Source organism: Carcharodon carcharias, chromosome 26 (genome assembly GCF_017639515.1).
Source record: "Carcharodon carcharias isolate sCarCar2 chromosome 26, sCarCar2.pri, whole genome shotgun sequence".
Taxonomy (NCBI): Eukaryota; Metazoa; Chordata; class Chondrichthyes; order Lamniformes; family Lamnidae; genus Carcharodon; species Carcharodon carcharias.
In genome coordinates this window covers 4,803,720-4,819,788 of record NC_054492.1, presented here as the reverse complement: position 1 = coordinate 4,819,788, position 16,069 = coordinate 4,803,720, and the positions used below count along the sequence as shown (strand labels likewise).

General features: G+C 43.1%; 1 protein-coding gene across 3 annotated transcripts in view; it reads right to left on the bottom strand.

The window, feature by feature from the left end:
- Positions 1–13,534, bottom strand: part of cers3a (ceramide synthase 3a) — a 151,875-nt gene extending 138,341 nt beyond the window's left edge. For all 3 annotated transcript variants that reach the window (XM_041175129.1, XM_041175128.1, XM_041175131.1), the window contains exon 1: positions 12,933–13,534. The gene's annotated coding sequence lies outside the window, so the exon portion shown is untranslated. The remainder of the gene's footprint in view (positions 1–12,932) is intronic.
- Between the last annotated feature and the right edge of the window lie 2,535 nt (positions 13,535–16,069).

Genomic DNA, 16,069 nt, shown 5'->3' with positions numbered 1-16,069 from the left:
AACATCACAGACTAATATCCACATTCCATCAACATCACAGACTAATATCCACATTCCACCAACATCACAGACTAATATCCATATTCCATCAACATCACAGACTAATATCCACATTCCACCAACATCACAGACTAATATCCACATTCCACCAACATCACAGACTAATATCCACATTCCACCAACATCACAGACTAATATCCACATTCCACCAACATCACAGACTAATATCCACATTCCACCAACATCACAGACTAATATCCACATTCCACCAACATCACAGACTAATATCCGTATTCCATCAACATCACAGACTAATATCCACATTCCACCAACATCACAGACTAATATCCATATTCCATCAACATCACAGACTAATATCCACATTCCACCACCATCACAGACTAATATCCACATTCCACCATCACAGACTAATATCCGTATTCCATCAACATCACAGACTAATATCCACATTCCACCAACATAACAGACGAATATCCACATTCCACCAACATCACAGACTAATATCCACATTCCACCAACATCACAGACTATTATCCACATTCCACCAACATCACAGCCTAATATCCACATTCCACCAACATCCCGGACTAATATCCACATTCCACCAACATCCCGGGCTAATATCCGTATTCCACCAACATCCCAGACTAATATCCACATTCCACCAACACCACAGACTAATATCCGTATTCCATCAACATCACAGACTAATATCCACATTCCACCAACATCACAGACTAATATCCACATTCCACCAACATAACAGACTAATATCCACATTCCACCAACATCCCAGACTAATATCCACATTCCACCAACATCCCAGACTAATATCCGTATTCCACCAACATCACAGACGAATATCCACATTCCACCAACATCACAGACTAATATCCACATTCCACCAACATCACAGACTAATATCCACATTCCACCAACATCCCGGACTAATATCCACATTCCACCAACATCCCGGGCTAATATCCGTATTCCACCAACATCACAGACTAATATCCACATTCCACCAACATCACAGACTAATATCCACATTCCATCAACATCACAGACTAATATCCACATTCCACCAACATCACAGACTAATATCCATATTCCATCAACATCACAGACTAATATCCGTATTCCACCAACATCACAGACTAATATCCACATTCCACCAACATCACAGACTAATATCCACATTCCACCAACATCACAGACTAATATCCACATTCCACCAACATCACAGACTAATATCCACATTCCACCAACATCACAGACTAATATCCGTATTCCATCAACATCACAGACTAATATCCACATTCCACCAACATCACAGACTAATATCCATATTCCATCAACATCACAGACTAATATCCACATTCCACCACCATCACAGACTAATATCCACATTCCACCAACATCACAGACTAATATCCGTATTCCATCAACATCACAGACTAATATCCGTATTCCATCAACATCACAGACTAATATCCACATTCCACCAACACCACAGACTAATATCCGTATTCCATCAACATCACAGACGAATATCCACATTCCACCAACATCACAGACTAATATCCACATTCCACCAACATCACAGACTATTATCCACATTCCACCAACATCACAGCCTAATATCCACATTCCACCAACATCACAGACTAATATCCACATTCCACCAACATCACAGACTAATATCCACATTCCACCAACATCACAGACTAATATCCACATTCCACCAACATCCCGGACTAATATCCACATTCCACCAACATCCCGGACTAATATCCACATTCCACCAACATCACAGACTAATATCTGTATTCCACCAACATCATTGACTAATATCCGTATTCCACCATTATTTATCTGTTTAGCACTAGCTAAAGTAGGAAAATCCTGCTGAAATATTTGACCTGATAATGAAAACTGTTAAACAGAAATATCTAAAGTTGGGTCTTGAGGATTTCCACTGATGGCACTGACTATTTCCTATGGCAGGTTGTTCCCTTGTTGGATTGTCCTTCTGAAAAAAGATTGTTGATACACTGCTTGGAAACCAATGGTCTTTGTAGCTTGCGTGGATGTCTACCTCATTATTTGTTATTGCCGATGGCTCCAGGTGCTTGTTCCTGTCAATTCCCACCAGTCCATTCCTTATTTTATAGAACATGGTCAGTCTGTTTTTCCCCAATTCCCATTCCAAATCTTTGATCCAGGATGTGGCGCTGATGTGTTGCCCACACTGATTCGTATATAATCATGCAGCACATTTAGGATTGCTTCAATCTTATTTATATATCTCACCACATAAGTATCCCACACACAACTTACATACAAATTAGGAGCAGTAGGAGGCTATTTGGCCCCTTGAGTCTGTTCTTCCATTTAATAAGATCATGGCTGATCTGACTGTGGCCTCAACTCCACATTCCACCTACACAGTTTGACTCCCTTTTTAGTCAAGGATCTCTCTGCCTCAAAGATATTTATTGACCCAGCCTCCACTGCTCTCTGGTGAAGAGAGTTCCAAAGGTTCACAACCCTCAGAAAAAAGTGTCTCTCATTTCCATCTTAAATGAGTGACCCCTTATTTATAAACTGTGCCCCTAGATCTAGCACTACCCCAGGACAGGATGAATAGGTATTTGGTAAGCTGTAACACTGAAATTTTTGTTGCAATACCAAAAGATTCCTCCTCAGAAATGCAAGGACCCTGTTTGTTTTGGGTGTTATCTGCTGAACATTGAATCCCCATTGACAATTTGTTTTCAGACGAACCCCCAGCTGTGGTTGGGTATCTACCCATTGGAGAATTTGATTACAGAACTGAAAGCTATCTATTGGTGGATGGTTTTTGTTGATGATGCACAAGACATTACGTTTTTGGTATTGAATGCCATCTTCCACTGGTGCTCCCATTTATGCAATTGCAGAAGATCATCTTGCAGTGAATTGATATGACCTTGAGTTTTCTTTGCTGTGTCAACCATACAGTCATCTGCAAATAGTCATACCCTGGATTTAACTTGTTGGGGAGGCTGTTTGTGTACCTCAGGAAGAGTAAAGATCCCACCACAGATTGCTGGGGTACTCCGGAGATGATATCTCTGGAGGAGGATGATTCCCCATCACACACCACTCTCTTCTGTTGGTTAGGAAGTGTCAGATTGTTGGATCCAATTTAATAATGCCTCCGTGATTCCATAGACGTAAAGTTTGGACAAGAGCTTTTTGTAAGGAACTTTGTCAAAGGCTTTTGAGAAATCCAGTGTTGCCATGCAAGTAGTTTCAGCTCTTTTGAGACTTGAAGCTAGGTCAAACTGTAAAAGCTGTGTTTCATTGGACCTTTTCACCCAAAAACCCATGCTCCTATTTACCAGGATATTATGAGCTTCAAAGTGTTTCATGACATGAGAATGAACATTATGTTCAAGCAATTTGCAATGACACTGGTGAGATGGCAACCTGTAGATCTGTGGCTGACTTTTATCCCCTTTTTTGAATGTGCCACAGATGTTAGCTTGTCTCCACTGGTCTGATAAGTAGTCGGTGTTGATTGACTCGAGAGAGAGATTGGTCAATATTGGAGACAGTTCATCAGCTGCTAACTTGAAAATCCAGGGAGGGATTTAATCCGGAGCCGGAACTTCGTTTGACATTTGGATTTATTTCTTGCATTAATTCTTTACTTATAATGAGGTTTAGTATGTCCGGTAAGTGGTCACTGTCTAAGGTGTGTATGTGTGTTAAATCTTCTCTGGTAAACACAGTAGAAGATTGATCATTTTGTTTTTATGATTTATATTTAGGATCACATATTGTCTATTTTGATATCTGAAACACCCATTTCTTCCTGTTTGATTTTCTTAATGATTGACCAGAAGCTCTTAGGATTCTCCTTAACCTAGATTGTAAAATACTCAAACAGCATCGTTCCTTACATAGCTCTCTACTTTCCTCTGGCAGGTTTTTCATTCCACTCAGTCCTCCTCATCCCCAGACTTGTTGTAAGGACATTGTTTCCTTCTGCTTTGCCGATAGTGTTCTCTCCGGAACTATGAGAGGTTTCTCCCATTGAATGAAAACTTGGATGGTAAATATTTATCCATGACTTCTGTCCAAGACAGTTTGCAGTTTATCCCATTTTTCATGCAATGACAATAAAATTAATAAAGTAACAATTGCTAAAATTCTGATGATTTCTTACTCCTTCCTCGTCGGCTTTTTTCCTAATGAAGATTTTCCTCGTTCTTTTTCTTCCATTTAACGGGAGATGTAGATCAGATATGATGACCGAGTGATCACTATTCCCTGGTTCTACAGATACCCTTGTGAACAAACTGGTATTTTTGGTAAGCACAAGACCCAGTAGGTTATTCACTCTTGTTGGTTCCCCAACAAGCTGTTCCATTCCACTATCAACATTCACATCTGAGAGACCTTTCCCAGTCTTTTCATAAGCGTAGTGAATTGGCATAGTGTCTCATCTACCCCAGTTAGCACATGGATCCTTTTCAATGTTTTGTTGAGCTCCTCAACTGTAGCTTTATCATGTTTTAGTTTATAGACTGTTCCCATAGTAACTGTACATCTCCCTTTGATTTCTAATCGACTCCATAAAGTCAAATGAAGTTTCATGAAGTCCCGTGGCACCAGGTCAAACATGGGCAAGAAAACCTCCTGCTGATAACCAGCTATCACCCTCCCTCAGCTGACCTCCAACATAAGGTCAGAAGTGGGGATGCTCGCTAATGATTGCACAATGTTCAGTACCATTTGCAACTCCTCAAATACTGAAGCAGTCCATGTCCATTTGCAGCAAGCCCTGAATAACATTCAGGCTTGAGCTGATAAGTAGCAAGTAACACTCAAGCCACACAAGTTCCAGGTAAAGATCATCCCCAACAAGGCGGAATCTAACCATCTCTCCTGGAGGTTCAACACATTACCATCGCTGAATCTCCAACCTTCAACAGCCCAGGGGTTATCATTGATTGACAAGAAACATAAACACCTTGATTATAAGAGAGGGTGAGATCTAGGAATCCTGCGGAGAGTAACTCACCTCCTGACTCCTCAAAGCCTGTCCACCATCTACAGAGCACAAGGTAGGAGTGTGATGGAATATTCTCCGCTTGCCTGGATGAGTGCAGCTCCCACAACACTCAAGAGCCTCAATGCCATCCAGGACAAAGCATTTGATTGGCACCCCATCCACAAACTTCACTCCTTCCACCACTGATGCACAGTAGCAGCAGTGTGTACCATCTACAAGATGCACTGCAGGAATTCACCAAGGCTCCTTTGACAGCACCTTCCAAACCCATGAACTCCACTACCAAGAAGGACAAGGGTAGCAGACATATGGGAACACCGTCATCTGTAAGTTCCCCTCCAAGTCAGACAACATCCTGACTTGGAGTGATATCGCCATTCCTTCACTGTTGCTGCAACAGGTTCTTTGAACTCCCTCCCTAACAGCACTGTGGATGTACCTACACCACATGGACATGTACCTACACCAGGTGGACTGCAGAGGTTCAAGAAGGCAGCTCACCACCACCCTCTAAAGGGCAATTAGTGATGGGCAATAAATGCTGAACAAATGCCAGCGATGTTAGCTTCGCATGAATGAGTAATAAAAAATGATGGTGATCCTGATCTAATTATCCCAAATACACACGCTATACGTCGTTGGAGACTGTATTAGTTGTGAGGAATATCAAAGTCTCAAAGTCACCAAATACACTTTAGTTTGAACTTTGATTCGTGGTTTAGGTTTTAAAATAACCACAACTAAACCGATCGTGAGTAAGACAAACAAAATCCAAATCCAATCAGTGAGTAAACAGTAGGTGCCATGCTGGGTTGTGTCGAGTGGCAAGGTTAAACAGAAGCTGATAGTGTTCAGAAACTCATTAAGGATTGGGTGCAGCCACACAGACTGCATCACACTACACTGACACATTCTGATGGTGGAACACATGCCAACATTGAACTTTTAAGTTATTCCACACCAACAGCTTTTTGAGGGCCACAGGTCTTCCTTAAAAATAAGTGAGGTCCAAATTTAAGTGAGGTACAAGTACAGACCAACTCTAAATTGCTGCTGAAGTGGTACTTCTGTGGGAGGTGGTGGGGGTGGTTGGAGGGAGGGCTACTGAAAAATATAATCTTTTTGGAGGGGATGGGCACCTCCAGTCAGGATTATTGCCAAATCGGCCTGGATGGGGTATTCTGTGCCTGTTCTCTAGACCTTGAAAGCAACTGACACCAGCACATTACCCACACACTCTCATAACTGGGTGCTTGAATCACACAATCTTCTACCATATTCTTTAGTCCAAAACCTGTCCCTATGCTATCTGCTGGCTTGAAAAAACTGCACAGGATCCATCTCAGTGAGTACAGGCTGGAGAAATGACACCAAAACTATACCCATTGACTCCTCGATGGAGTTTGTCTTGGAGATTCTGGGTAGAGGGAACAGGAGGCCTACCCTAAACTCATAGACTGAGACTTCAGTATCATCCCGTATTTTCACTCTTTGCTTATTTAGTTATGTGGAGAGACTGAAGATGGGGTTTAGATAGAGTAAATAAGGATGGAGTTCATTAGGAGAAACTGTTACCACTGGCAAAAGGAATGGTAAACAGAAACACAAAGTTAAAATTGCTGGCAAAAGAACCGGAAGGTGGAGATGAGGAGAATTTTTTTCTTACTCAGTGAATAATGACATCCTACGTGACTGTGACAAAGGTAAACCATCTTTCCTTGATTTGTCTGCAGCCTTTGACATGATTAACCACATCATCCTCCTCCAACCTCTCTCCACTGTTGTCCAGTTGAGTGGGACTGCTCTCACCTGGTTCCATTCTTATCTATGTGTTGCTCCTTCACTATTACCTCCCTAAGGATCTATTCTCAGTCCCCTCCTATTTCTCATCTACATGTTGTCCCTTGGTGACATCCTTTGGAAAAGACTGTTAGTTTTCACATTTACACTGACAACACCCAGCTCTACCTCACCACCAGCTCTTTCGACTTCTCCACTGTCGCTAAATTATCAGATTGCTTATCCAACATCCAGCACTGGGAGGAGGAGAAATTTCCTCCAATTAAACATTGGGAAGACTGAAGCCAATGCCTTCAGTCCCCACTACAGATGACAAAAGAATGAACCACGGCAATTGCCAGAGTTATGGGGAATAATGTGCATTATTCACTCCAGTGCCACATTGAGGGAAATGCTGGATGAAACATTCATGCAAAGCACCATCTGTCCTCTCAAGTGGGTGTAAAGGGTTCTATGACATTACTTGAAGAGCAAAGGGATTCCAGCTAATCTCTCACCAGCAGGTAATATCTCCCTCACTTCCATCATGACTTCCCTCACTTGGCCTAGTCAATATTTATCCCTCACCAACGCTGAAACAGATGATCTGGCTATTTATTTCATCGCTGTTTGTGGGACCTTGCTATGTTCAAACAGCTTGTAACATTAGTCTTCAGGATGCCCTGAAGTTGTGAAACTAACAGTATAAATGCACGATTTTTCTTTAATTACTAATGATCAGTGCCTGTGGTCATAGACCAATTGCAATATATTGGGGTTGAAGCCCTTTCAGTTCACGATGGAGCTAACATTTGAGGATAACTGGTGGGGCTTATGTTACCAACAGCTCCCTGTGTTTGAGGAATGCAGACAGACAGTACAGTTTGTCTTTCTTGTGCTGCTGAGTGTGTCCACGAGGATACAGATGAGTTGAGAGGTCTGCTTGTATTGTACAAAACATCTGCTGGTTGGACGGCTTGCGGACAACCCATACTTGTGATCCCATAACAAATAAGTTGACTGAGTCAAGCCTTATAGCCTTACCTCATCTTGTAGCTAAAATCCCTCATCTCTGGAACCATTCTGGTCTCACCCTCTCAAGAATCCTGACATCCTTTTGGAAAGTGTAATAATCAGATCTGGATACAATACTCTAGCTGCAACCTAACCAGAACTTTATAAAGGTTCAGCATTACTTTGTTATTTAACACTTAACATCTCTATTTATGAAGCCCAACATTCCGGATAATTACCTGGAGAGATGGTGGTGATGATAATGTCAGTCGACTAGTTATCCTGGGCCTAGGCTAATGCTCCAGGAACGTGGGTTCAAACCCCACACAGTTAGTGAAAGTTAAATTCAATTAATAAATCTGGAATTGAAAGCTAGTCTCAGCAACGGTGTCCAGGAAACTATCATCGATTATCGTGAAAACCCATCTGGTTCACTAATGTCCTTTAGAGAGGAAATCTGCTATCCTTACCTGGTCTGGCCTACATGAGAGTCCAGGCCCACTGCAATGTGATGGACTTTTAACCACCCTCTGAAATGGCTTAGCAAGCCACTCAGCTCAAGGCCAATTAGGGATGGCCTTGCCAACGATGGCCACATCCCATTAAAGAAAACAAAACTACTCTTTTTATTATATCCTCCCAGGTCCCTCTGTCCCTTCATACACTTTACACCTATGCCATTAAGTCTATATTGGCTCTCTCTATCCCTTCTGCCAAAAAGGATCAACTCATCTCCTGTTGTAGTCAACTGGCATTATTGTTGCTTCCTCCAAGTTTGACATCATCAGCAAATTTGCAATTTTACCCTATATTCAAGTGCCTGTTAATTTTTTCCTTGATTATTGTTTTAGAAACCTTATTCACCACTGTTGTAAGATTCATGAGCCTGTAGTTACTAGAACAATCTTTTCTTGAATAAATGTGTAACATTTGTCACACTCCAATCCTCTGGCACCTCCTACCCCGTAAGTCGGGAAGGTTGGAAGATTCTGGCAGGCCCTTCCACTATCTCCACCCCAACTTCCTTTGACAATCTGGAATGCAAGCCAGGCAAGTTATCCACTCTAAGCTTAGCCAGCCCCTCGGGTACATTCTTTTTATCAATTTTCACTCCATCCATTAGCTCAATCATGCTCACTTCTACCAATATTTTTTTAGCATCTTCTTCTTTAGTAAACACAAATACAAAGTATTCACTAAGTATTCTCGCTTTGCCCTATGCCTCTAGGATATATCACTCTCCTTGTCCCTAATATAACCCACCCCACCTCTTACTACCCAGTTACTGCTTACATGCTGGTGGAAGACTTTTGGGTTTCCTTTTATGTTAGCCACCATTCTATTCTCATATTCTCTCTTTGCCAGTCTTACTTTCCCTCTCAAAATGTTCTATCCAGCCCGATTCTTGCTTAAGAATTCACCTGATATACAACATTCACCCTTTTTTTTGGTTTCATCATATTCTCTACCTTCATCATCATCCAAGGGACCCCCTGGCTTTGGTTTCTGTAACTTTGCTCTTGTTGGAATGTACCTAGCCTGTGCCTGATGCATCTCTCCTTAAAAATCACCCATTGTTCCATTAGTTTTTCCTGTCAGTCTTTGTTTCCATTTTACACTGCCTGGATCCTCTCTCATCCCCTTGAGGCTAACCGTCCTCCAATTTAGAAATTCTACTTTAGATTGTTCTTTGCTTTTCATTATCAGTCCAAACCTATTGACGCAATGATCACTCTTACCCAAGCGTTTTTCCACAGACATCTGACCAACCTCAATCCCGAGCACCATAGGAACATAAGATGTCAGAGCAGGAGTAGACCATTCAGCCTTTGAGCCTGTTCCACCATTCAATAGATCATAGCTGATCTGGTCGTGGTCTCAACTCCAGTTTCCTGTCCACCCCCCTTGACTCACTTGTCTATCAAAAATCTGTCTAACTCAGCCTTGAATATATTCAATGACGCAGCCTCCACTGCTCTCTGGGGAAGAGAATTCCACACACGAACAATCCTTTGAGGGAAAAAGATCTCATCTCCATCTTAAAGGTAGACGTCTTATTTTTAAGCTGTATCCTCTAGTTCTAGTCTCCCCCACAAGTGGGAACACCCTCCCAGTATTCACCCTATCAAGTCCCCTCAGGATCTTATATGTTTCAATAAGATCACCTCTCATTCTTCTAAACTCCAATGGATATAGGCCCAACCTGTCCAACCTTTCTTCATAAAGTAAACCCTTCATCCCAGGAATGAGTTGAGTGAAAGGTTATCAGGGGTAGGCAGGAATGTGGAGTTGAAAGCACAATCAAATCAGCCATAATCTTTTACAATGGCGGAGCAGGCTCGAGGGGCCGAGTCGTCTACTCCTGCTCCTAATTCATATGTTTGTATGTATGTTGTTCTCTGAACTGCTTCTAATGCAATTATATCTTATTTAAAATAAGGAGACCAAATTGTACACAGTATTCCAGATTCAACAATGTCTCTTTTCTAGTTAGACCAAGAATATACTCATCAAGGAAGTTCCCCTGGACACGTCAGAAGTTTCGCCCACTTCTTATCCTCTACTCAAACATTATCACAATCGATATTTGGGTAATTAAAGTTTCCCAGTGTCACCACTCTATAGCTCTTGTACAGCTATGATTTCCCTGCAGATTTTCTCCTCTCTCTCATTATTTGGAGAATTTGGAATACTCCAGTGATCATACTTCTCAATTCTAATCAAATGGATTCTGTCCTTGTGCCCCCTCAAGTACACCCTCTCTTTCCAACACTATAATCTCTTCCCCAATCAATACTGGTGCCCTGCCTCCCTTTTATCTTTCCCTATCTTTTCTGAACACTTTGTACCATAAATATTAAGCATCCAGTCCTCACTATTTTAAAGCCAGATTTCTCTTACTCCATCATATTCCCACACTGCTGTTTGTGCTTGCAACTCACAAACCTTATTCACCAGAGTGTGTGTGTGTTTATGGAGATGCATTCTAAACCTGCCTTTCTATTCCTTGAAGTCCTTCTTGGTCTGTTCCTATCTAATATGGTGCTACTTCCTTCTCTAGAACTATCCATCACTCATTCCTTTATGCAATTTATTCCTCTTTTCTACTTCTATATGCTGGTGCCCATCCCCCTGCCAATAAACCCTCCCCAGCCACATCAGTAAGCCTCCATTCAGGGACATTGGTCCCAGTTCTATTGAGGTGCAACCTCTGCATTTGCCTAGGTGTCTCCTGCCTCAGAACTGTTCCCAATTCCCTCTCCCCTGCCTCAAGCTATACATTGATCGTTTCGGTCTTCCTATTTCTGCTCTCACTAGCGCACACATGGAATGATCCAGAGATTGCTACCTCCTGTCCTACTTTTTACCTTCCTCCCTAGCTCCTGAAAATCAGACTATAGGACCTCACTGTCTGCCCTCTCTATGTTGTTGGTACCAACATGTACCACAACTGCTGGCTCACTCCCTTCACCCTGTGGAATATTCTCCACCCCTCTCCACCATGTCCTTTCCCTTGGCACCAGGGAGGCAACACACCAGTTACAGAACCAAGGTGGCTAAATGTTGTTAAGTTACAGGTCAGCTGTGATCTAACTGAATGGAGGAACAGACTAGACGGGCGGAATGGCCTCCTCCTGTTCTTAAGGCAGACAGTCCAGTGTTGGAGGCAGGGCCGAGAAGGAGCCATGAGGCTGAGCCTCTGTTATCAGTGTGTTCTCCCGATCCTGGGGAAGCGGTGTCAATATCGGCAAGGCCATTTTCACTGGAGAGGCTGCAAGATCCTGGTGCCCAAGCGGCTGGTTGGGAAATTCAACCCTTTGGACAGGAGGTGATATTACAGCAAATAGAGTAGCAAAGGTGAACTGACTTATTGTTAAACTGTGGGAGGACAAGAGTTCAAATTAATAAAAAGGTAAATCTGTGACTGAAAACAGGAGGGTCTTCCTCAGACAATCCGGGGACAAATGGATTGCAGGAATCTTCTGAATGTTAGATTTCTGATCTACAGTGATCCAGTTGTGGGTTTTATCAGCGTGTTTTTAACACTGTGAAATATTCCCAATTTTTCTCAAGATCCAAACCAAATTTTCAAAGGTCTGGTGGTCAGAAATGAAGCTATGAGTTTAAATGCTACATATCCACATCCACATTCTAAAAGAGTTCAGCAGTTTTACTTATTGTGCGATTTGACCATAAATTTCACAGCCCCAGACTGACAAACTCCCCGACAGAATCACTCTGTATGAACAACGTTCCGGCACCCGCACAAAAACAGGGGTTACAGTTTCAAAACCTGTTTCCCTGGTTAAACAGAGAGATTAACCCGCCTCCCCATCATGAAGTTTACCCAACCTGGTGTTAAAACCACAAACTCTCCCCTGTCCCCGCCCCAGGAATGCTAATCCAGCATTTACTCCACAAATTTCTGGATGCATCTCATCAATTCACACGTTAAAGGGTGGCCCTCACTAAACAATGTCCCAGGGCCCAGTTCAGCGGTCAGAGTGCTCCAGCAGGTGGCTAAATGAAAACTAGTAGTTTCAGAGCAGAATTGTTCTCTGGTTCTTCCCAGAGGATGCCGTGAGTGTATTTCCCGAGTTTACGACTGGTTTGGGGAGTTATTCAACTTGTATTGCATTCCTTGTTGCTAACTCAACAGAGTCCCCACCTGTTGGAGCTGTCGAGTGGTTACTTCCTTTAACTGCTGCTTGGAGCATTAATTCTTGCAAAATCACTTTCTTACTTCATACAGTGATTTAAACACCCCCACACACGCCCTGAAATTCAAAGCACCTTGAGATAGTTCCACTGAAATGTAAAAAGCTGAAGGAAAAAGGCTTCCTGATCCACGCTTCGTCTGCAGTAAATTTTAAATCCTACAGTGTGAACGAAACAATTCTCTGTATGAACAAAATGAACCTCGAGTTCCAGTCACTCAACACACACTCCACTGACCGGTTAACCTGGGCCCACATAATGCATCCAGGAAAGACATTTTAAACTGATATGGACGTGGTTTGAGATTGGAAATACTAACAAACTTGTAGCTCACCTTTCAAACGTAACTTTGAAAATTCCTTAAACCAGGCGCTGTGAGCCCCGGTCAGTTTGAACACTGATTATCCGGCCCGGCTTCTCACATGGGGACACACCAGCAACTCGGCAGTTTAGTTGAAAGATCTTGAGTTCACGCCCTCCGTTAATGCTGTTCCACTCACCGACCTGACGCATACCCTTAACAATAGCTTAAGGGCAGTGCGCCACACAATGACCCAATTCAGCGCTTACTGTAAAGGATTGGAAGGCAAGTAAACTTTAAGAATGATGGGATGTTTACAATTAACCTGCAATAGTAGAATCAATAGCAATCTAAGGCTGCGCTGAGACAAGGGAGGAATCTTACTGCCAATCAGAAACACAAACCCACTGAAAGGATTTGGAAAGTTGTGAGATGCATCCAGAAGCTGTGAAGTAAATGCTGGAAAAGCATTCCTGGTGGGGCAACACAACAGATCTGGAGTTCAGACTAGGAACGTGGGATAAAAGCAAAATACTGCGGATGCTGGAAATCTGAAACAAAAACAAAAATAGCTGGAAAAACTCAGCAGGTCTGACAGCATCTGCGGAGAGAAATACAGTTAACGTTTCGAGTCCGTATTGACTCTTCATCAGAACTGAAGAGAAATAGAAATGAGGTGAAATATAAGCTGTTTAAAGGGACTGGGACAGGTGGAGCTAGATAGAGGGCCAGTGATAGGTGGAGGCAAAGGAGAGATTGCCAAAGATGTCACAGACAAAAGGTGTTGATGGTGGTGATATTATCTAAAGGAGGTGGTAACGGGGACATTAAGGGTAGAAAGCAGGATGACCAAGTGACAGATAGCCCTAGTGGGGTGGGGTGGGGGGAAGGGATCGAAATGGGCTAAAAGGTAGAGATAAAACAATGGATGGAAATAAAGTTTTAAAATAATAATAGAAATAGGTGGGAAAAGAAAAAATATATATTAAAAAATATAATTATTTTTAAAAAGGGATCAAAAAGGGGGTGGGGATGGAAGAGAGAGTTCATGATCTAAAATTGTTGAACTCAATATTAAGTCCAGAAGACTGTAAAGTGCCTAATCAGAAGATGAGGTGCTGCTCCTCCAGTTTGCATTGAGCTTCACTGAAACATTGCAATAGGCCAAGGACAGACATGTAGGCATGAGAGCAGGGTGGTGTATTGAAATGGCAAGCAACAGGGAGGTCTGGGTCATGCTTGCGGACAGACCGAAGGTGTTCCTGGAACTGAGCCTGGGAACACAGGATTCCTGGAGCTACGACTGGGAACACGGTTTTCCTGGGACTGAGCCTGGTGAACAGTCCAAGGAATACTTTGGTACAAAATTTCAACACTCAGAGTCCAGATGCAATATTCAGGTGGTTCCTTTATTCCGCATGTGGGGAGCAAACGCTGGGCTTCTCCACCGAGGTTCAAATGAGCAGAGTTTATATATTTTTTATTATCAGTTACAATTTAATGGGATTAGTTGGACAAAGGCCACAGCACAATGAGCTCCTGGTGGGCTGATAACTGTGTTCTTGTACAGTAATTGCAGTGCAGAGACGGTATATTGTCCTTTTGGAGACAGCAAAGAATGTATGTTTGTTCTATACAAAAGGTTTACAGGGGTTGACTGGGTGTGGTTCAAGACTATCAGATGGTGTTAAACGGCCTTCCCCATTTCTTGATCGAGTCACCCCGTGTCCCCGCCCGTGTGTGTCTCCCATTTCCTAATTGCAAATTTACAGCCGAGCCCTTTGTACAAGTTTTTAGCTTTCATGTAAGGCTGTGATTGTCTGTGTATTCTTTGGCACCTAGCTGCTGGTCTTGGCTGGCACTTTAAAATAAATCCAAATTTTCTGTACCTTTTGGGTGCATAACTGTCAGGTTAAGCTAGCCAATTAACCTGTGTCTGATGGTTCTGTCATGGTGGTACCGATCCAAGCAAGTCCTACGGGCCATGGCATCACCCGGACTTTTCCCCAAGTTTTTAAGCTTCCTAATGTCCGAGACTCCTGTCTTTCCAGTGGTGCGTGGCCACCAAGACGGGAGGCTGGGACCCTACTACACTAACATTGTGTCCTGTCCCAGCAGCCGTTGTTACTCCTTTAACATTATTTTTGTCCTGTGTCTAAAGGCTTTCTTCTTACATGTGCGAGATGCTGCAATTCCCCACGCCAATGCTAACGCTAGCTGCACTGCGGTGAGCATATGAGAGATTATTCTTATCCAGGGGTGTATATCCACATTCAACCCCCAATCCCACACTTGCTCCCACCATGTCGGATTTCTCAATTGCTCTTCTGTATCATTGATTAGCCTTTTAAACACCGCCTGTAACATGTAAAACTGTTTCATCACTTTCCGTAAGTCACCTTTAATCTTTGTCAGACTTTTGGGGCCTGCTTGGGTTTCTCATACTGTTCCAGGGTATCGTGGAGGGTGTCAGAGGTGTTGACTGAGACCTGACCCCTTTGTTGGATGTACACCATTCACGTGTGTCCGCTAGTAACTGGGAGCCAGGGTTTAAAGCAGAAGTTGCGATGTTACAATGTAGGCTCCCATACGTGTATGACTGCTCAGTAGTTGTCACACAGTATTCCCCCTTTCCCTTGTATCCTGAGTAGGTGTGATAGTTTTCTCTGTGGGTAATTTCTAACATACTAACCTCCGTTCGGTTGTACCCACATTTGTCCAGCCCCCACCCCCCCCCCCCCACCCCCCCCCCCACCCCCCCAGTTCCGACTGGATGGGGGCAAATTGTGAGGCTACCTTTCCTCTTGCACCTGCTCAGTGATACCCCGTGTATGCCCTCATTCTTGCGTATGACGTGCATGTCTATGGGGTAGTACCGGGAGTCATTGTCTTGGATTAACCCAACGTTGGTACTGAGGGTGCGGGCCCATGTCTGCTGTGACTGAGGAGATTGCCCATACCATGCCTATCACATTCATTTGGTTTGTGGTGCACTTTTGAATCACCACATACATCCTGTTCATTCCTTTCAATGTAAGGTGTCAGTGATGCCTTGGTTCTTGGCCATCCCCTGCAACCGGGCATTGTTGGTCCAGCCCGGTACCTCCCCACTTTGGATCTGGCCCAGATTGTGTCTTAATTGCCGGATCATCCACTGGCCATAAGCGTGG